Genomic DNA, 23947 nt, shown 5'->3' on the forward strand with positions numbered 1-23947 from the left:
GCCCATGAGGCAGGGGGCTGGACTCGATGATCCTCCGGGGTCCCTTCCAGCCTGAATGTCTATGAAATCTATGAAAGTCATTTAGTGCTTGCTTTAGCTAAAGTACTAAATGACTGCGCAGTACCTGCCAGTACTGCGCTGTCCCAGCAGCATACAGGTCATTTTTGACCCTACTGCATAGTAGCAATAAGCTCATTGCTACTGCGCAGGAGTGGCAGTGTCATGGTTAGTGCCCACCAATGCTACATCACTGTAGCATCTCATGTAGACGCGTCCTGCTTAGTTCAAACCAGAGCTCCCCTTCACTGTTATCATAGCGACAAAAGTCCCAGTGGCTAGCCTCACACTAGGTCAAATGCTCTTGTTTATGCTGCTGTCAGTCTGAAGAAATGCCATTGATTTCAGGGTACTTCTACTTGATTTACACTAAGGAGAGAGAGAGAGAGAGAGCGAGCGCAGAGTTTGGTCCACCCTATTTTCTATTAATTCGAGGGAGGTAGTTCAGCAGGGTCACATAATTCTTTGGGATCAGCTACAATGACTGGATTCACTCCAGAGCACCTGTGCTATTTTGATAACTCCACATATTGCCAACTTCTTATATTAAATATACAACTTACAGACAGGAGCAAAGTTTAACTCACTCTAATCAACTATAAAATGAACCCAGAGCTTGCAGTTACATTATAAAGACCCGGGTCTTTTTTATGCTGATCATTAACTGCAGCAGGGATATTCCTTCCCAGAGATTTGCTATTAACGAGTACAGGAATTACTGATTTCAATTAGCAATGTTACATTTATATTGAAATACAGTCAGCGTTGCTCTGGAGAAATATAAATACTGAAAGGATACTGGTACCTTCCCTGCTGAAGAGCAGTAGATCTGAATCCTATAGCACCCCTGCAGGGACTGGATTGTTTCGCTCTCATTTCTCCAGTATCCAGCCCCCTTTCCCCCCCTCTTCTGGCCTCTAATATCCTTGTCCTATAGCTACCTGATTCCATTTCTCGCAAAGGGAATGCTTCCTAGGGACTCTTTGCCCTCCCAGCCCCCTGGCTGCTTTCCCCTTGGCTCTGAGATATTGGTGTCATTGCTCTCTGCCTCTGTGGCCTCTTTCTCATTCAGCACGTGTTGCCACTAAGGGATATCCAGCTCTAAGCCACGAAGATCAGATTGCACAAACCCTGCACATTAATTAGCTCAATGAATCTCTCGCTCGTGATTGGAAAAGAAAGTTCTGTTGTTAATGGCAGACTTTTTTAAAGGGTTTATGTGGAACTGGGCCAGAACAAGCCTGTGGAGTCATCCTATCTAGCACTTGGGGGTCCCCACAGGTCTGAAAATTTGTCACACCCCTATTTCCAAATTTCTAGAACCGTGGGGAGACCCACAGCATGCTATGTAAGTGTGTGGAGGTGGCTCAGGGCCCAATAAGAGCACACGGGGGCTGGCTGGAGACACGATCCTGCAGCATGGGGCCAGTCCCAGTGCAGTGTGGCCCATGGATTGGCCCCATGACACCCATCTGGCCCATGGCACCAAAGGGTTGAACATCACAGTCTTAAACAAGGAGAGCTCTACATTAGCCAGTCTAGAAACCAACTGAATATCTGCCTGCTCCGTCCCTTCTGTTCCAGAGAAGGAAGTGTTTCAAATTTGTTCTTTGGGAACCTCTCCACACCTTCCAGACCTTTTTTATCATCTCTCTCTCTCAGGCATTCAGGACCTGACACACACACAAATGTAGCAAAACTATCAGACTAAGGGAGCATAAGTTAGTTTAGGTGCAATGCAGAGCATGGGTTGTGATGTATTATGATGCTGTGCCTATGAGGAGTAAAATTGCTGTGCAGTGCTCTCTATCCTGGCATTGCCCCCTATAACGGGGACCTTGGCACCGGCATCCATGCCCACACTGGGTGCTCAGCCTGAGAGCAGGGTCCTCATTCTGAGTTGCTGGGCCCTCTGTGCTGGGGTGGAAAGTTCAGCCCTCATGCTGTGGGCTTGGTGCTGGTGCAGGGAGCTTGGCCAAGCCATGCAACATAAAGCATGTGTAGCTGGCATTAAAAGACTCTGTAATTACTCTCAAAGGTTTCTATTCTGTGCAAAACTGTCATTAAATCCCGGTGGTGTGATTGCCCTTTATTGATAATATAGTACTCAGCAATCCTGAGCCAGGGGTTATTGTGCTTGCTCACAGTGGAAGGAAACGGACCTGCCATCCATTTTCTCACAGGTTGCTATTAAGGTGTGATACACACATGAAGGTTACGCCCATCCTGACCTGCCTTAACCTAACTACTGAGAATTCACTTGAAGCTGCATGAAATCACGCAAAGCAAATGTGCTTAACTCCTCAGGTGCCTCTGATTGGTCTAGGAGCCTGGAGAGAAGAGCTGGAAATGAGCCTCTGCGAGCCTGGTAGCTACATCTGTAAAAGTACCTTGCATCCTAAAGTGAGCCTGCTGAAAGGGCTGCTGGGTCTGAGAAGGTGGCACCACCTGGAGGTGATCCAAAAAAAGACATCAAGCAGCAAAATAGTACAAAGCAGAGAGATATATGAAGGAGGGAAGTTAAAGAAGAGCCACAATGCTTGATGACCAGCTACGCTGACACCATTTTGGTGCCTTCAAGATAAAGACATGATCTCCACGGTATTTCTCCAACCTGTCTTTTGCAGTGAATAGAAATGCAGGGAATGCTTGAAAAGAAGTGCAAGGAATGCTTTCCACTTGCAGCACAGCTGTATTTGGTGGCTGAGAGAGGGCAAATGAGCAAAAGGAGGAGGGGGGACACAATAGAGCTTCCCTGGTCTGAGTAAGGACCAATCAACCACTGGGGAGTACAATGGTTTCTTTAAAACACAGCACAGAATATTCGTTATTCAGACACATGAACTACAAAACCAAAAGCAGAAATCAGAAACTTCGATTTTGCAACATTAAAATTCTGTCTCAGCTCCCATCCCTGCATTTGTATAACATTGCCTTTTCCATGCTGTGTAATTAGGAATTTAATGTAATTACCAGAAATGATAGGAAGCAAAAAGTAGGAGATATAGAATCACTGAAAAGTAGGGCTAGAGGGGACCTTGGGAGGTTGTATAGTCCAACCCTCTGTTCCCCTGCTCAAGGCAAGATCAGCCTTGAATAAGCCATCCCAGACAATGTGTCTGTGATAATTATATAGGGAGAGAGATGCTTAGTTTTCAATACAATAAAAAGTTGCATGGGGCCTGCTTATACATCTCTCTTCTTAAAAAAAAAAATCCATTCCTCCTGAAGCACCATAACAAAGTATATACCCGAGTAATGTTGACTTTTAGAAGTGCTAAGTATCCAGACCTATAGCCAAAGTCCATGGATGTTGTGGATAGTCAATGAACCTGTAAATCAAGCTCATAGAAACCAAAGTCTTTTATCCCCCTGTCACAGGATATTCGGGCTATAAATCGTTCTCATCAGAATCTACAGGTATCATGATGGCATACTTAAACGGTCGCAGCTGACCATGCTGGGTAAATAATATAATATAATTACAGGGGAAAGAGTTGGCAAACACTTTTCTCAACCAGAATACAGCCTGCATCTATTATTTATTAAAGGCAACCAGCAGAAGAATGTAGGTTATACGGTAATTACTTTTTGACCTCCTGGAGGTAATTGCATAATCATTTGCAAAGAATTGCTATTAGAGTTGGGTGAAATCCTGCAAGCCATTTTCTGTGAATGGCCATTTTGATGTTTAAACCAATTTCTTTCCAACTGCTGAGGCATTGGTAAGGTCACCTACTGCCACGGTATCTAAAATACCTGTTCTCCTGCCTCTCTTGTTTGGGTCCAGTAAATGAGTTTCCGGGAAGGAATGTTAATATGTGTTTGACAAGTCATACTTACGGGCTTATCTCAGCCTATGGGTTTCTGCAAAACTGTTCATGGTAATTAAGAGTTGAGCATAGAAAGGTGTGGGCTTTTTGTTTGTTTTTGGTTTGGGGTTTTTTTGCAGAGGATTTTGTTGTATCGGTGCTTGGTTTTGTTGATTGGAACAAGAAGCAAAAATGTTGCAGTTCTCTGTGAAAGGGGTGGTAGCAGCTTTTGATCTCCTTGGGCTGCCCTGGACTTTTAGACTCTGGACGTTTTGGGATCCCTGACCTCAGGGCAGTCCACTTCCTAGGTGGACTAGGAGCTACAAGCTCAGAAAGCCCTAGATTCCTAGCAGGCCACTAGGCAGGTGTCCAAGGAAGTGAATGGGTGGGCAGCGAAGAACCAGGAGGTTTCTTGCTTATCTACATGGGATCTGGCAGAACTTTGTGAGCTGTTTTCACAAAGGAGTTGAATGTTGCGACATCAGCAAATTATGATAAAAGGAATGCTTTAGTCAGTTTTGCAACTGCCCTAATAAGACTTGCTACCTATTCAAAATATGTTTTGGATATAAGGTTGATAGGTGGATTTAAAAAAAGGAAGAAATCAGTAAAAAGGAGAAGGGATATAAGATTTTAATTTGCCTGCCTGGGCTGCACTGGATTATACTCAATTTTACTACTACAACAAAGATAAATATTTTTATTTTAAATTATGCCTGTAATGCAAAGATAGTCTCTGTCATATAAATCTAGACAAATAAATAACATTTAAGCTGTGCTGCCTGTCAGTTAATTCAAATGTTATGGCTCTGTGCTCTAATACACTCATGTAAATAAATATCTTTTGCACATGAACCTCCATACGCATCAAATTGCCCAAAATATTTGGGCAGAAATACCAGAATCAAACACATGTTCCCAGTCCTTTCGACTGGATTTTATAGCAATATGGATTTAGTGATTGTGGTCATTAATTATTTTTCCCACTGTTCATTCAGGTTATCTTCTATCCTGGACCCAGTACCTAGAAACTATGGTGATAAGCTTTATGTATATAGATACAGTTACAGATATATATAGATATCTAGATCAGTCAATCAATTGATCAGTTGATCTCTATATATGTATGTATACACACACACACACACACACACTATGTACACCTATACATTATATTAGTAACAGAGAGCTGTCCTGGGGCCAGTCAGACATTGGCCCGCCCACCTGTCTCTGGACTAACTGCCCACCTTTCTTACCTGCCTTGCCTTAATGATAATGATTATGATGTCACTCAGGCGCAGGGCTGCCCATTTTTAATAACCTGCTACCTAGGGGTTACACATGACTCCAAACACCCCATTATCATGTCCCAAGCCTCACAGATGTTATACTACTCGATATCATTCTGTGCCCCTCTGGCACTAGGGCTCTCTGCACCTCTTTAGCTGTGCCCCTCTGGTGCTAGGGCTCTCTCTGTGCCTGACACTGGGCTCTACCCAAAGCATCTGCCTCTTTCTCCAGGCACTAATGAGGCTTCCAAACCTCCCTTTATAGCCTCATTCTAGTCCTCCAGTGCAAACATAAACACAGGTATAAGCCCCTAGGCTATAACTTATACATTATCAGTGACAACCATGCTATGCCCCTTTAAGGGGACAAACTTCCACCCTTATGACAGCGTGCTCCCTGGTCTAAGTATCTGGGAGGCTCCTAAAGCCTTGCAGCACTTGGGTAGCAAAGCAGGCAGCACTGGGTCTCAGGTAGCTTCCTCATACAGGAGCTCCTTCCCTGGCAGTTACCAGGGATACAGTGTGGCCCTGCTAGCTACAGCCCTGAGCTTATGTGTCACGCGCGCACACACACACACACACACACACACACACATTTACATATATAAATATATGTTATAAAGCCTATATGGGTTATATATAAGTCTTCTGATGCGTTGAAGAGAAGAGAGCTTGTTTAACTAATATTTGAGCCATGCTGTTTTTCTTTAACTGCAGGGCCATGCGTGTCATCAAAGGTTCTTGACAGAGCCCAAGACTCCTTCCAGGAACACAAGATTGTCACAATGTCCCCGCTGAGTCCATGCCTCTCTTTCCCCTCCTGCTCCTACCCCTCTTTTGCCTCACCCCCTGCACCCCAAAGATCCATAGGTGACAAAAAGCTCCCTGAGCAGTCTTAGCCCTCTTGAAGTTTCTCCAGAATGCTCACCCTGCAATAGTTGAGAACGTGCTGTTTTAAAATTTATAGTGTAATTGATTTCTTTATAAATCATTCAGCTCTTATTATTTATTAATTCTTCTGTCAAGGTTAATTTAAAATACTTCTAAATAAGGCTGCCTGACAACACCTTTGTTTATGAGATTGACAGCACACCAGTGCATGCTTCTCCATTGCTTGCTCACTCGCAAAGGCAATTCATTTAGGTTCATGTCCTGGGGAAGGTGATTCCCACTTCATTATGACAGATGTATATATGTATTGTCATCTACATTGGAATCCAAAAGCTGATTTTTGCAACTGTGTTTCATTTGCACCATAGAAGTGGACATGTACTTGGCCCAGACAGAATTCAGTGGAATTTAGTTTCTTTAGATATCCTGGCTCTTTCAGTGCTTGCAAGTAAAACCCCAGGCAAATGTTTGGCTTGTATTTGTGTGAGATAATAGAAGAAAATTAATGGATCCTGGTTTCATAGGTCTTCTGAAGTATAATCATTGCACTTTGTTCTGCTTGTTTGAATCCAGACTAACAGTGGCAGATAATCAGCCAGTGTATACCAGAGTTGCTGCACTAAGGATAAATTCCCATGGTATCTAAGTCAAGAAATGCAGGGATCAAAGAAAATAGAAGGTTAGAGTAGAAAACTACAAACACGGTTGATCAGAAAAGGAAAAAAGAATGAATATTTGTTGCGTCTTCAGTGAATCTAGGAGCTCTGTCTGAACATTTTCATTTTGTTTTTCCTCTCTCCCTAATCTCTGCCTACCTATCTATAGGTCTTTATTCTGTGAACTCTTCAGAGTAGAAACTACCCATCTTTCCTTGAATGCTTGGAAAGTTTCTGATCTGACCATTATCAAATAGCAGTAATTATTGCAGAAATCTCTCACCCCTCTCTGTGGTACAGCGTGCCTATAAACTACTGACTCTTGCACGCTTCTGTCTGGTGAATGAACAGTGAGAGTTGGCTGTGTTATTACATTTAGACAACATCCACTGTGTGTGTTTTCTCTCAAACTGGTAATATTTCAGGTTCCTCTTCCATGATAATAGTTTTGCTGCTGAGAATTTCATCACAGATCTTTGTCTGCCTTTGCACTTCCTGTGCCTGGGGCTCTGGTAATGCATTTGCTAATAGGTTCAAACTCAAGTTTGCACATCTATTATCTAGCTCTACAAAAAGGCCCATTTGTCTGCATCCTTTACATGTGCAGCTTGGATGCTCCCCTTAATGTGGTTTCTACAGAAGGATGAATTAGCACAAACCCTTCTTTCTAAGGTTGGAATAAGTTTAGCCAACTTCTCAAGTTTTGTCACTTAATAGGAACAGGCATGTATCTTGCACAAGGCATCGTGAAAATGTGTCTTGTTCCAATACGCGAGTGACTATCTACCGCTACCCAATGGCAAAGCAAAGACACCACAGGACTCCAAGAATATTTGGAAGATGATATTGTCTTCCAATTCCACCTACCATTTTGTAAATATAATCCATTAGAAAGGGATTGTCTGAAAGGCACCATGGCACTGGCTGGCATTAGCTATTGAGCTAGATACATGGGTGACATCAATGGAGGATTAAGCAGTGGTAGCTTTAGCATTACTGGGGCCCTGGGCAAGAAAGTCATTTGGGGCCCCTTAGAGGCTTAATTTTGATGACCTATAAGCAAGTCGGACTGTGGCAGTGCACTGTGTGTGCCTGCCACTTTAAGGGCCTGGAGTTGGCAGCCTCCAGGTGCCTGATGAGAGCAGCCATTTTGAGGCTAGGGCTGCCTATATAAACAAGGCAGTTTGGCTGTAGGAGGCCAGGCAGCAACATGGCCTGGCCGAAGGGCTGCCGAGATCACCCAGAGGTAAGGGGGAGCTGCAAGGGGATGGTAAGGAGGCTCCTGGTCCTGGGCATGACCTGAAACTGCACCTTGCCATGAGTGGGTGGCCTGGTGGGGCTCTCAGTGGCGCGGGAGCCCCCAGGAAATGCCAGGCCAGTTATCACCCCGGTAAAAGGCAGGTCGGGGCGCTTTAACCCCTAGCTCCCACCACTGGGTGGGTAACCCTATGTTTGGAGGGGCCCAGAGGGTGGACCCCGAGAGAGTGATTGCGTACAGGGCGTGGTGCTGTGGTTGCCCCTGGGAGAAGGGAGTAGTGGCAGGGTGAGGCCCGGATAGAAAGTGAGGGGCTTGAGACTCAGCCCGAAGGAGAGAGTACCCTCAACTGGCCCAAGCTGGGGCCAGGACCAAGAGGGTCAAAAGGGCCAGGGGCCCACCGTGAGGGACACCCAAGAGCCGGGGGCCTGGGGTCCCGACTGGCCTGGAGGTGGGCCAGGGCAAGAAGCCGAAGGTCCCATGTGGACCATGCCCGAGAGGGGAAAGTAGCTTCAGGGGGGCTAGGTAGCCTGGATGATGGCGGAGAGGCCACCTGATAGGAGGGGATCATAGAGGGGTCCTGTATGGATGATTCTGGGGCCCGGTGTGGGGCCTGTGACTATGTGAACACCATGATGCCATCTGCGAGGCTTGGGCTGCGGTATTGGGGAGGTAGGAGCTGCAGAGAGCACCCCCTGGCATCGGGGCACTAAATGGGTAGCCTCCCGCTTAATTGACATCTTAATTGAATCAATTAACATCAAAGGCATGGCAGGCGAGATAGGCAGGCAGTTGCCCAGAGACAAGTGGGCAGGCCATGGAGATCGGCCCCGCGGAGGCCTCCTGTCACACGGACATTTTCAATTTCAATTTCACTTTGCCCTATCCATGAAACTGCAATGACAGTATCTTAATACGATATTGATAATACAAATATTCAGTGTAATTACTTTTTATTTTTATAAAGTGTGGGGCCCCGGGAAGTCACCTGGTCTGCCCTCTCCTAAAGCCACTGGATTAAGTTATGGGTCAGTAAACTGGAATAACTAGATGTAACCCCCTTTAGATAAGCACAAGTGAGATGCAACATATGCACTAACAGAGATGATTTGTGAGGAAACAAAAGAAAATAAGGGGGCCAGGACTCGGGGTGTGACGGGAGATGAGTTCTTTTTTGAGCCCTACTACAGAACTTCTGGATGACTGTAAGCAAATCACTTCTTCTCGTTGTACCTCTATTTCTCCGAATTTATATGTCTTACTTATTTCAGCTGGGATTTTCAAAGCAATTCTCAGGAATTAAGCACCCAACTCCCATTGAATTTCAGTGGCAGTTGAGTGTCTGGTACCGATGAAAACCTTGGCCTTAGACTGTAAGGTCTTCAGAGGAAGGCTTGTCTCCCACCATGTTTTTTAGTACAGCGCCTAATGCAGTGGAGCCCTAATCTCAGACGGGGCCTCTAGGGGTTACCAGATCGTAAATAATCGAGTTGTCAAATTAAGCAAAACAGACTGTGAGAACACCTCTGCTAGAGGCAAGCACAAATTATATGAAACAAAGCCTTTTTATCCAAACACACAATTTGGAAAATTTCGCAAAAATAAGTCAATTATCCAGCAAAGGAAAATATTTGCAAATTATTCCTCCAGCTCAAACGAGCCCTAAAATACTATAACAGGACAAACAAATTATGTGATTAGCATGATCATTTCTAACTCTACTCCTCGTTCCATAGAAAAGGAGCTCTGATAACCTTGCGTGTCCTACATTTCTGTCCCTCGCCCCTCGCTGCCCCCCATTCTTTGCACATAAGGCCGTGCTAGACGAGAAGCAGAGATGATTATTAAGATGGGAGCAGAAGAGTGTCCACTGAGTGAATGCCAATGAAGCAGCATTTTGGTGCATACATAAACAGAGCCCTATTCCAATGGACAATCAGATATGGGGAAGAGAATGACAAACAGTAAGTGACTCCTGTCATCAGGAGAATTCACGTGGGAGCCTCCAGTAATTGGCAATTTCTCTCCACAAAAGAATAGAGATTGAAAGATTTGGTGTGCGCCTAATGACACACCACCAGCAACCGACAGTAGTCAGCAACAACCTGGACTGACAACAGAGTGCAGCGAGAGGGAGAGAAGGAGCTCTCAGCAGAGGTTGGAAAGTTAAGCTGGCAAAGCCGGAGCATAAAATGAGCTCAGGGACTAAATGTAGAGAAAGAGCCAACTATCAAGCCAGTCTTTAGAGCAGAGACTTGGATGAAATTCAGAGGTCTGGGGGAAGCCACCAGTGTTTCAGACCAGCTCTAAATTTAGCCTCCTGCTTTCAGTACTAAATACAGGGTGTTGGTCTAGCTGAACTACTACCTGTAGTCAGTTCTGATCCTGGCTCTCTTAAAATTGGCACACAAGGCCCTTCCTATTCAGTGCATCCAGGAGAAGCAGCTAGTTGCTTCAGCAGGGCCTTGGAAGAAACTAGGCCAGTAGCTGGGCTGTGGTGAGTCTGGGTAATTGTGTGTATTTCTTCTTTGAGGTGTTCCTCGCTGCCTACACCTTTCATATGAGGAGTTCCCAAAGGAGTCAGTGTAAGGTATTGTTTCTCCCAGAAGTGATACCTAAGACACTCAGCTTCTGTGTTGGCGGTATGAAGAAGTTATACAATTTTTATAGGGTGTTCAATTCCTTACTCTACCACAGATGTTAGGAAAGTCACTTAGGCATCATGGTGTCTATGTGCCTATGTTTTAGTTTCCAGGAGTGGAATCCAAAGGCCTGTTCAGCTGCCTCATCTCCACACATGGTAGGGAGAGGGATGTTCCTAGTTTCATAGTTGTTAGGGGCTGGAAGAGACCTTACAGATCACCAGGTCCAGCCCCCCTGCACTTGGGCAGGAATGACTGCTGGGGCCAGATGACCCCAGCAAGGTGGGTGTCAAGACATTTTTTGAAGATCATCAGGGTAGATGACTGTACCTTCCTCAGAACAGAATCCAAAATAGCCCATGCACTGAATATCAAGCTGCCTAGAGCTAGTCAATAAAGCCATCCTGAGGAGAGCAGTCAGTTTTAAATACCACTTCATTTAGTCAGTAATGGCTGGATACCCTTCATCCACAGCAATGAACCCTGTCTTCTCAAGAGGGCACATATGTCCATTTTTCAAGGAACTAAGCAAGATCCAATCTTTTCCTTTAGACCATATGGTGGTAATGTCCCCCACTTCGTAAAGCTGCTTGGGCATTAGGCCCCTCACCCACAAAATAGGAGATGCCTGTTCATGTCCTTCTCCACTGACAAGGAAGCGATGGCCACCCCCACGTTTGGGAAGACCATGGCCCAGTTAATGTGTTACAAAAGTGCAGAGAGCACATGCTGGGATAAGCATTGTGGGGGACTTAGGTGGAAGAACACCTTTTGGGGGGGACCCTGATTGGTCTTGGGTGTGAACAGGTGCTGAACTACCCAGCCTTGTCAAAAATGATGCAGATCTGGGTATGCAGGGTCTCCATAACTATAGATCTAGGTGCTGGGTGCACTTTAAAGTCAAGCAAGGGGAGGCACCTTCAGCTTAAGTCCACCTCAGACCTTTTTGGGGGAGCTTGACCCACAGTCACTTTGTGTCTTGGTTCCTTCTTTTTAAAAGGTGGACTGTAGTACAGATTTACAGGAGGTTTACTGAGAAATAAGCACACTAAAGATGGTGATACTATGGTAACGGGAGTCCTATAAGTATTTCAGAGCAATCTTGCCTTGATCATTCAGGGTTATGATTATCTGATTATATTTATACAGAGCTGGTTTTGTGCTAAGCAAATAAGAGGGGAGAGTCCCTACCCCAGGGAGCCTGCAATGCAGTTATTGATCTGGCTCCACAATGATGGAAGGGAAGGTGGAAGGGAAGGATGTGCTACAATGGTACTGTCATTTCATAGTTTCATAGTTGGTCGAGTTGGAAGGGACCTAAGCAGATTATCAAGTCTGACCCCCTGCCATGGGCAGGAAAGAGTGCTGGGGTCAAACAACCCCGGGCAAGGTGATTATCCAGCCTCCTTTTGAAGACCCCCTGGGTAGGGGTGAGCACCACTTCCCTTGGAAGTTGGTTCCAGATCCCAGCTGTTTTGTCATGTTGCATTAATATCTCATGTGTTCCACTAGACTACCTACACTTATATGGTTTAAGGTTATGTTTGCCTTAGTCATTTATATTGTTTAAAAACAAAAATTCAAATCCCTAGGTGGCATCAAGATGACATACCTCCAGTGACTTCAGTGAGGTTTTTGCTGCATTACGTTAACTGTTCCTAACTTCTTCCTTGTTCTGCTTGATTTGTTCTCTCTTCCTCCCCATTTCTTCCTCTCCTTTCCATATTCCTTCCCTGCTCATTACTTGTACTCTGATGTTACATTCAGCTGAGGCCAAAAAGACATTCATCCAATGTAAAACTGACCTGAGATAAATATGGGGTTAGCAAATGAGCACTGGAGAGTGGGAAATTGCATATGCATTAGAGATCCGTCTTGGAAACACCAGTGCTTAGGGGGAAGCAAAATGTGGCACAAATAACGTTGTGTTCTCTGGAGGTTTTTAGTAAGCAGAGTGTGAACTTAGAGGAGGAGACAGTGGTTTGAATAATGGAGACAGAAAACTGGGAATTAGACTTGAAACATTTTTTCCCTCTCTCTGGCCCTGATTCTCACTGTGTGACCCAGGAAAAGTCACTCACCTCTTCTCTCCCCTTATACAAAATGGGGTAAATTGAATCTATCCCATTGGCATTAGTGTGTGACACAGGCCAACTCAGCCAATTAGGAGTCAGGCAGATGGAAAGGAAAATCTTAACCAGTCCAGTCCCTTAAACCAGACAGTTCTGCTTCCCTCAAACTCTCCTCTCACCTTCTTTTCTGCCTTGAACCCAAGTCTTTCCTCTTCCCTTCCAAATATACTCAAACTGCAGTGCTCTGTGAGAGTGGGATGGCTTTAAATTACACATCATAGGGCGAAAAGGATCATAAAGGAACGACAAAGGACCAGCGAACATAAAATAGAAGAATGGCAGCCTCCCCACCTTACACTGCAAAAATCAAAAGGAGAAGTTTTCAAAAAGCTCCGTTTCCAGTCAGCTGGAGATTTAATCCACACAGTAATTTACTGTATCTGCACTTTCTTCCCCCTCCCCCAGTCTCTTCATCTTCTTCGTCTAAATAGAATTACTTTATTCTTGGCCTATAATAAGGTGAACCTAATGACAGAGCCTACATGTAAATGAACCTTTCTTTCCAATGTGTGTTGGGTAGAGGAGGACTGATAGGGGAGATTCAAGGGAAAAAAGCCATTTATTGCAAAGAGCTTTTGTATTGTAAAGTAATTCTAGTATTTCAAAAAAAGGGGACAAGTTCACCGAGAAAATTATGCCAGCGGAGACCGTTTGAGACTGCAATTTTCTTTGCACTACTGAGGCTGGCGATCATTCTGGATTTGTGGGTGTCCTGATGCAGCCCACTCCTTTTTTTAGGATGACACCGCAAATGCTCTTGTGTGTTAACTGTTTCCTGCGCTGGTAGCTGACAGTATTTTTCCCCAATGATTTTTATTAGATAACGGCTCAGTGGGAAACCGAGCAGAAGCAACATTTTTATAATTGATGGCTCGATTTCAGTCCTGAAAACACTCACTGGCTTTTTCAGCCTCACCAGCGCTGGAAAATATTAGAAATTCTAAACTGGAAGGGCCAGGAAGCAGAGACCACAAATGGGATTGGTTTTCATAATACAAATAATTTAGGGGTTTCCTATTTTTTTTTTTTTTTGGCAGATTTTGTAGAATTTTGCCAAATTCAGCATCCGAGGAGAGTGCTCCTTCTTATGGAAGAAATAAAGGCAGAATTGTAAAGCTGTGCACCTACTGTCCAGAGGAGTAATGAATTTTGATTTGAATGGGAAAGCAAAGTATAAGAATATTTGTTTGAGCAGTTTGTTCAGAGGGACTCGTTGCTCCAAGCTCAGACCAGATTTTCAAAAGGATGCACAACAGGATGGGTGCAAAAAAGCTGAGTCCTCTTGAAGCCCTGCAGCAATGCCAAATTGGACACCAGGAGAAGCAGCCCATAGGTCAGCCTAGACAGAAGTTGGCTTGCAACTATAGAAAAGCCCCAGTAGATGGGTAACTGGCAGCTCCGTCATTAGATAAATAGACAGAATGGAAATAGTCTATCCTGTCCAAGAAAGTTGTAACAGCAAATAGTTAAATAAGTGCTGTCTTTTGCATTTTCAAAAAGGTGAGGCCAAGAGAATTCAGAGAATAAGTGGGACAATCTACAAAAAGGTATTTTTATACAAAGAGAGAGGGTATAAATATCTAATTGTATAAGTCCTGTGATATGGTTTGACTCCTTTGAAGTGCTCTAGCCATGTAAAGTAGCCCTGAATTTGGTTCATCTGGTCCTCTAAAGGGCCCAGTGCTTCTGGATTCCTGTGCAGAGGGATCCTCAAGATGGAGATTATTATCTCCCATGTCCTCCTGATTGGGGAGAAGACTGTGTATCCCTATAGGCCATGCTGGCCCTACAGGTCATTGGCAGAGGAGCCCACTGGCTGCTTTCACCTGTACTGTGGAATTGATCTGGTACCAAATGGCACCATGATCATGGGAAGAGAACTGATCCATTCTTCCCCTTCTTCCCTGCACTGATTGCTGCTTTGCCTAAGCTGAGAATTTGGGTCATCGTGATGTGGATACATCTGAGCAAAGGAAAGCTGAGCCTGCTTGATGGTGAGACCATACTGTCATGGAAGTTAGCATTGCCATTCCTCCATAAGCGGCACAATTACTGCAGTCTTATTAAGTCACTGCAGGGCCCTGTTACTGCCTTGAAAATGATTTTCAGCAAGTGAATGCAATCAGGACATCCTGCATTCTTGTACAGCAGTGTTGTCATTTCTGCCATGCCCACATACAGCATGATGGCTTTTTTTTTTTTACACAAGGAGGCAGCCATACCAGATGTGGGAGAAGTTCCAGGGACATTTCAAAGTGACTCAGAGGAGCTTACTTCTAGGGAGCAATTCTGCACTGGAAAATGCTGTGAGCCTGGGATAGCTTAGGTACTATCTTTCTATCTCCAATTTCAGTCTAATCTGTCTTTATCTAGCTATCCATCCCCCTATCTGGAATAGCCCATCACTATACTATCTGGGTAATGTCTGTATAATTAAAAATCACAATCCTTGTCCAAAAGGACCTTTTTCCCTCTACCTTTCTATTGCTGTGAAGTTGGCTGCTTAGGCAAATGGCTCCACCAGCTGTTTACCTTCATAGGCAGCAAAACCAGTCATTGCTGAGGTAGAGTTTGAGAGAAGAGCTGAATTTTACATTGTGCTTTGCTGATGGCAACACCCAGATGCATTCTGATGACAAGTGATAGGAATCGCCACAGCCAAGAGCACCTTAGAGAAAATGCCATACTTCTAGCCCCTATGAATTTTACTCTGGGTGACATCAGCCATAACAACCCGAAGCAGTGCAGCAAATGTGGTGGGCTGTAGGAGGAGTGTGCATTGATCCTTGATATAGCTAATCTCTAGTGCATTCAGAGCTTTCAAGATTATAAGCAGAACCTTTATTTCAATCATCCTATGCAAGCATAGACCCAAGGGGGCAATCTGTTTCATTTAAAGCTAATTTTTTTAGTGGATAGCCACAAGCTTTGCTTTCCTTTAATGCAAATGATCTTATTTGGACCTGCTGACATTATAAACCATTGCACACGTTCTGAATTAAGCAAGAAGGCAAAGGAAATAGAATATTGCACCAGCACATTTTATGAGAACTGTTTAAACCAAAAAAAAAAGCAACCTTGAGAATGGATTTGCTAGTTATCTGTCTGCTCCCCCCCCCCACAGCCAAGACCCACAACCCCCACCATCCCGTTGCTTCAGGGACTTACTGCAGCCATGGGATTAATGGATGCCTAATGCCATCTCTGCTTTACAACCCGGAAAGGTCTCTTGTCTAGTTTACATTGATTTTTTTTTTCTGATGCATTTGCAGAATCTGAGATACCGACTGCAAGTAACACAGATAAAGGGAGAGGGTGAGAGAAAGAGATACATCCTCAGCCTCATGCTCCCAGCACTTGAAAACAGTTCTAGACATCAGGGCTCGCAGATACTTGCACCAGCAAACACCTTCTTGTTTTTGCTGACATTACAAAGGACACAGAGGAGCGGGTATTGTTGTCAATCAGAGTTTGAGCACTCCACTAAAGAACAACTCTTATTGCACTGGGATGTGTCCATGTTATTTTTGTGATTCACTGCCAAAGTAATGTTGCATTAGCTTCCCTGCAAACAGGTTAGGTGGGTAGGTCAATATGCCAGAGTTCACATTCAATTTTGGACACCCCATCTGTGACTGACTAGTGAATGTGTCAATTAATATAACTAACATGTGGATAGTCTTGTTGTTAAGCCACTAGAGACGTGGGTTTAACACCTCCTCTGCTACATAAGTTCTCTTTGATCCTTGGCAAGTCACCTAGTACTCTCTGCTTTGCTTCCCCATCTACAGAAATGAGGACAATATCCCTTTTCTCCTTTTCTTTGTCTGCTTTCCCCATTTCTGTGGTAAGTTTGGGTCTGTCTTGTAGCGTTTACCACAATGGGACCATGTCCTTAGTGGTGTCTTGTAGGTGCTACTTTGATTATGATGCTGATTAATGAAGTCTTCTGTTGAATAGGAAGAATGGGAGTGTAATGCCCACTAGCAGCAGTATAATCATATTCATCTCTCTGTCATTGGCCTCATTGGTGTTTGGAAATGTCCTCTTTGATGAAATTAGGTGGGATTGCAATGATGATGTAACCATGATGGTCCAGGAATTATGAAAGGCAAGGACTGGTGTGGATGATATCTTTTATTGGACCAACTGCATGGTTAGGATAGACTTAGACAAGCTTCAGCATGATAAAATGATACCATTTAGAAGTTTAGACAGCTTTGGAAAGCGTAGAAATAGCTCATCCAACCCCACCACCTGTCCAGTTGCCAACTACTCCCTAGCAAACTCTTCAGAAGAGAAAGCTCTTTCCTAGCATGTTTTAAACATTTGGTGGAGCTAAGCATCTGTTCGTTGGGTTTCTAATGGGACAATTTGACCTATTGTCAAGCAGCTTAAGCGTTCTTATGTTGCAGAGACAGAGACCAAAGTTATTCTGCACAATTTCCTCTTTTCCATAAGTCAGTCTCTCTTCCTTTTTTTGTGATGCATTGTATTTTGGGAGCAGTGGCCACTGTTCTGCTCTGAGTGATGGCACTGCTCAGGTGGTAGTGAAGGTATTTCATTTCCCCTCAATTACAGAATAATGCAATCTCATTTCTAAAGCTCCTTATCATGCAAGCATCTCAAGGCAGGCAGGCTATGGGGCTTTTCTTTCTACCTGGAGCTTGAATCCTGAGTAATTCTTCTAGCTGTGCCATGAAAGGGAGCAAACGGTCGTTCAAACAAGTGGAACCCAGTGCTTTGCCTCCATAGGTGTGGCTTTTCAGAAGACATTTAATGCTTAATATGGAGCTCTTGACAGAAATTCACTGTTCCTTGCTGAGTTCCTGACAGATTGCTGGAGAGTCTCTGGAGAAACAAAGTAAGATTTATCGGAAAGAAGGCTTTCTACTACAGACTAGAAAGAAAATTTAAAAAAAGGAAAGTTATTGTTGAAAGACGGAAGAGCAGGAAACTGAAAGGAACCCTGGCGATAGGTCCTGTTCTCCCATCTAACTGAAGAAAGAGACTAGCAAGCATTCAGATTCATCTCTGGAAATAACTAACATCTGAGGGTTTCATTGCAAGAAATTACATGTTGTCATTTTGCCTTTTTTTTTTTTTTTTTTTTTTTACTCCATTTAATAACCACATTCAGGAAATTAAAAAGAAAAAATCTCATGCAATTCTGTCAGGCTAGGAAGGAAAGAAGCAGTAAATGAGGAGAGAGACATGGACAAAATAATTGTCTCTTTAAAAAACCCATCTCATGGATATTTTCTCAAATCAAAGCACCTGGGTTAGTCGCTGTGAAATGCAAGGATCAGAAAATACATTGCTGGTGAGTCTTTGAACAAACACCAGATATCTGTGAAAACATTCACGAGCCCTGAAAGTTTCATAGTCTTCTTAATATTGACAGTGCTTTACTATAGATTCCTATTGGGAAGGATATTATTCATTGTCTGCCTTTTTTTCAGTGGTTCCAGGCATGCAATTAGGGGCAGTACAAATACCACGGGCCTGGAGAGCAGCTCCATGGCCATGCTGAACTAGTGACGCCGCCTCCTTTGAGGTCATGGACACTCACAGGATGCGAGTGAGTGAGTGGGCAGACTACTCAATGGCACCACAAAGCTCTGACAACGTTAGCCCGTGTCTGCAGAACGTTGCAATTGTATAGAAATAGAGAAGAAAAGGAGCTAAACTTGCTTTGAATATTATTTGCACAATCAGCTCTGTTCTACAGGCTAGAAGCCTTTATCCAAACTCTCAGAGCCCCTGGGGCACAATCCTGATGAAGACCGGTGTTGATGGTGTAAAATAGCATTGCCCCTTTTGAAGTCAGTGGCGCTGTCATGAATCTGCCCTGTAGTCTTCCCAACTGTTCTTCCGAGAAGGTTTTGTCCCCAGATGTATAGGCCTCGCTTTAAACCAAAAGAGTTAGACGCATGAAAATTGAAAGCATTTAACAAGGTGAAGACACTGCTTGTGCCACACTGTAAGAGAACATGGGTCTTAGTGCCCTCCCAGCACATGATCCACCGGAGAAGTTAATGAGCCTGCAATAAGCTACTAGTTAGATGCCTTCATCCTCTGCCATCCTTTCACTGTTTGAGAGTCTCAGCTTGAATTCTGCGTTTTGCCCCATAAGGGATAGTCCATGCAAATATGTCAGAATTGGAAGGATTATGCAGTAGCAAGTGCTATGCACTAGTATTTTTCAGTAGCTCTCCTTCATACTACGGCCGTGCCTAGGAAAAGAGTAGGCCCCATATTGTTAGATACAGTAAAGAAAAAGAATGGAAAAGATGGCCCTTACCTCGGGGACTTTACAATCTAGTTTAAATTCCAGTAGTAAGTAAAGAGCAGCAGGGGGAGGAGGGAGGGAGCACCAGAGGGAGTCACTTTTTGTCATTGGAACCATTTCCCTCCTCCTCACATACAGGAACATTTTTTATTTTTTTGAGTGTCCTGACCTCCTGATTTCAAAGAGAATACTTGTTTCCAAGCGCAAAACAAAAGAGATTGAAAGGTGAGAGCTGATGGAGTGAGCAACAGCAGGGGAAAGAAATGAGTATTTATCAATGTTTCTATCATTTTCAAACGCATCAATTCTAAAGCTGCTGACAGAGGTCTTGCGGTAACTGCTGGAAGAACCTCTAGGAGCTAATAATTCTATGTGGAGGCTTATGTAAAACCAGGTCTGATTAATTATTGACGCAAAATTAGGAACGGGAGTGCTCACTCAGAGTTGGCACAGCCCCACCACATAAAAGAAGCACAGCCACTCTGCAGTATTCTGCCCAGAGTGCACCTACCTGTCAAGCTGCTCTTTAGCAATGGTCACTGCGATGGGCAAATTTTGGAATATTCCAGGACTGAACTTCTAAATTCAGATCAGTGCCCAAAAACCCATTTGTTTTCACATCACCATCTGGGCTGTGTCACGGAGGGGGCGGGAGCAGGAATAGACGCAGGACTAAAATTGAACACAGTGTTACAATGTCTACAGCATTGCACTCCTGTGGATTCCCAACAATATATCCGTGCTCAGAAAACAATACCGACAATAACTGCTTAGCAGATTCAATTCAATTCCATTTAATTAAATAGGTTCAGAGCACACAGACTGCAGAAATGGATGCAATCTCATGCTAGACACGCAGCTGCAGAGCTGCCTGCAACACACACACCCTTGTAAAAGGTGCAAAAAAAACATTTCACCTTCTTTTAGTGGGAAGCCATCTACAATGTAAAAATCTCTTCAGCACACACACATCAAAGGGCTGCAGTTAAACTGCTACATGCAGATAGCAGGAGCCACATTGACCAGCTAGCTCCTCTGCTGCCTGATGTAGGGGGGTGGGTGGGGGTGTGTGTGTGTGTGTGTGTATAGAGAGAGAGAGAGAGAGAGATGGAAAGAGCACACACTGTCTAACACCCAAATCTTTGTCTTCCAGACATATTCATCTATTAATATTCTTCCCCCCAGGCCAGATACTCACCTCGACCAGTATACACTGGTTTGATTCTATTGATTTAAATGGAACAGCACTGGTGCAGAACCAGAGTCATGCTGCAGAGAATCGTGTATCATCTAGGGAGAAGTTTTATCAACTGCTTCTCAGTGACCAAACAGATCGAGCCATCTTCCCATTAATGAGCATGTCGCATATTCTTGTTCTTCACTTCATCACATTAATATCCCTCCCAGAGTGAGGCCATTTTACATCCCATAGCCTTTTATAAGCTCTTGATGTCCAATACAGACAGTCTATTCTTATCATTTTTCTCCAGCACTCCTGGCTCCCCGGAATCCTTTTTGGAGACTGGCTTTTTACAACTGCTTCAGTTTTCAGTGGCTCACTCTCTCAACTGTTCTTCCTACATTTGGGGAGTGGGATTTTTTAAAACTGCCTGAGTCTAATTCAGCTCTCTTTGAAGTTGCTGGTACATAAAGAAGACACTGCAGATTTCCACTGACTTCAGTGTAGAAAGAGTTGGACTAGCTGTTCAGTGCATTTGAAATTCCCACCCTTGATGCTGTCTTATCATCATTTTCTCTCTCATTGGCATATGCCATTGTTAGTGGCTCTTTTTTTGCTCTCCCCACAGAACTCTCTTCCACTGCTATGTTTTCATACTTAACATGTTGGCCTTTCTTTTTAAGTATGTCTTAACTGAGAATTTGGGGGCTTAATTGTCTGAAAACAATTGCTACATCCTTGTCATGGCATTTACCACAAATTGCTGGCATGTATTCTCAACCATAGTTCACTTTCTATATAGGTTCTGTTGGGAATATATTATGGTGGCCCCAGCAGCAACTCCATAGTTCAGGCGGAGTCACATTTTGTGCTTAAAGTGGGGAGCTGACCTCTTTGATACATATGAAAACACAGCATGTCAGCCCGAACCATAAAATTATCATTTAAAAAATTAAATCCCCAAATCTCCAGTGCCTTCATTTCCCCTGACTTCACGCTGCGGTGCTGGGTTAGAGGGAGAAATGCTGCCAAGAGCTCAATCTGACTTTTAGTTGTTTTCTACGTTTTTCTTGAAGATCCCCCACCTATTTCCTTACCTATTCTGACCCCACTTCAGCTCAAGGAATTCTGACGAGACCATATTTTACTGTGATTCATTAACAATAGCTTCATGGGGACGAGAGAAGGATTGTGTTGGTGGTAAATAAAGACTAGATCTTCTTTACTTATTTCAAAATGATCCCTGCCAGCAGCAGCAGTGTTTTCTGAAGACATCAGCTCTGGTGCTTCTTTACCTGCAGGCTGGAAACAGTCCATGCCAGACATAAGATGATTTGGGTTTGGCCTGATTCCAGTTTTGTCTCATGTTTTCTAAGCTCTGCATTCTCATGCTTCCCAGATACATATCTGCAGGACCACACACATTTATAGTTTGCCAGCAAGGCAGAGCTCACAGCAGCAAATACCTTTTATGAGGCTGCCTTACACAGCCTTTTCCCTATCTCTGCCCCTCTCCTCCCCTTCCCCCCCCCCCACCCCCCCACAAGGGTATGTAGAATCCATCTGAGCTCTTGGGACACAGGATTAACTTTCAGAAGTATGTTTTTTGGAGTAGTGCAGGCTAGGATGGGGGAATGGAAGAGAAATGTTGAATTTGCCAGCGGTGCTTTTGCCCCACGACTGAGTCAGATTCTTAAGGGGTGTAAACAGATCTCTGGAGCTCTGTCACCTTACAGGAGCCGGCTCCCTGAGGATATGGTTCTCTGTTTACAGTTCCTTCCTTTTCCAGCAAGGAATTTCCCTCCGTGCTCTCTGAGCTAGGCTGCTCCTGCCACAGTGCATTCCCCAGGATATTGTATAGCTCGTTTATCTAACTAGTGGTGGTAGAAGATAATGAGATTTGCCCTGGGCTTTAAAAGCAGTAGAATTTGGCTTCACCCTAGTCCCTAATCATTTGAATTTCTGAAAGCAGAGGACAGCCACCAAGGACACCCTGCTCAGTTCTCAGTAAGCCTCAAGGAGAGGTTCTCACTCGGTTTACTTACAGGTGTACTGTGATGTATTCTGATCCTGCCGTACTGCAGGTTCACTCTGGGTGCATCTACACGTGCACAGTTACTGTGCAGTAACCTAAATGACTACACAGTAACGGAAATTTACTGCGCCGTATGGGCACGTGTCTACACGTGCAATCCCATACTGTGCAGTAGATGTGGCAACTTATGCCAACTCGGGCATAAATTTGATACCTGCACGACTCGGGTATCAAATCTATGCCCAATTAGTTACTGAGCAGTAACACCCATGTAGATGCCTTACTGCGTAGAAGCACTGTGTGTTTGGATTGACTTGAGACTAACTTGAATCCCAAGTCAGACCACACACAGCGTTAATGTGCTTTTATACCTGCATGTGTAGACGCTGGTCTATTTCTGCTTCCTGTGCAGTAACTTACTGTGCAGTAAATTTAATCCGATGTAAATGCACATGTAGATGTGCCCTCTGAGAACTTTCTGCTCAAGGTGCTCCCCTGCAGCCATTAGGCAGACTGATCGATTTCTCTAATAATTATTCCTATGTCTGCTTCAGTAGTGTCTGTGTTACCCATAGGGTGGTAGTAGCATGGCTTGCAGAGAGGGGCCACAGCTTCCCCACCCCCTGATCATTAATAAGGAGGGTTTAGGACTTTTGCAAGACCATTCACATCATTCCCTCACCAGGTGTAGTTTCAGGCATAAACTAAGCTGTTAACAAGACAGAGGAATCCAACAATTCTGCCTTCCCCACATCCCTTCAGGATAATAGGGAACCTGTCATGTTCTTATATTCTTCCTTTTCTGCATGCTGTGCTAAAGTGAGGAAGTCTTCCAGGTGTTCCTTCTGCCTTTTCCACTTGCCCTGCCAACTGATGGAAACTAGCTTCCTAAGCATCCATCTGCAAGGAAACCTGCTGGATTTTCACACCTGAGGTATAAAGGAGCTAAGTGTTCGCTATTTGCTTTATCTGTGAAAGAGAAAAAACATTAATTGAGATCAATGGAAAAAAGCACCAGGACTTTGGATCAGACCCAGTGTGCAGTGTATGAAACTTGGAGGTTTTATATACAGAAGTTCAACACAAGGCCTATATTAGGACCTTGGGTAGAAGACTCAAGCACTGAAGAGACCTTGTTCTGGTTCACTACACCCAGGTGAACTATATACTTTCTACTTGACATCCATGTGTGAGAAGCATGAAGGACATGGCAGAACCCAAGGCCAAGCCTATTCAAAGGCTCCAAGGGATCTGTTGATCACTAGCGCCCAGGCTCTAACATGAGATATCCTTCCTGTCACCCAAAAATATATCTGAAATCAGTTTAGAGAACGAGCAAGTCTTTTAATTAAAACAGTCTGTTATGATGAATCTGTTATTACAAAGTCTTACCTATGTAAAACATTAATAATACAAATTTCATTTGTTTATGTCAGTGCTGAGCATTAATTTTTAATGGAGAAATGTATGAGTTATGAAAGGCATTAATGCAAAACAAATCACCAACTGAGAAGGGAAAGGAAATCCATTTTTTAAGGTAAGCAGTGGGAATGAAATATTATTGTGGTTCTAACTGGGTGGGGGGAAATATTTCTCAGGGCTCTAAGAGCAATTAAAAAAAGCCCAATGAAGTCTGGGTTTTATCACTGAGCTTAATATTGGCTCCATTTCATCCAGCCAACACATTGATGCCATCTCAGAGGAAG

This window comes from Alligator mississippiensis, chromosome 12 (assembly GCF_030867095.1).
Source record: "Alligator mississippiensis isolate rAllMis1 chromosome 12, rAllMis1, whole genome shotgun sequence".
NCBI classification, from domain to species: Eukaryota; Metazoa; Chordata; order Crocodylia; family Alligatoridae; genus Alligator; species Alligator mississippiensis.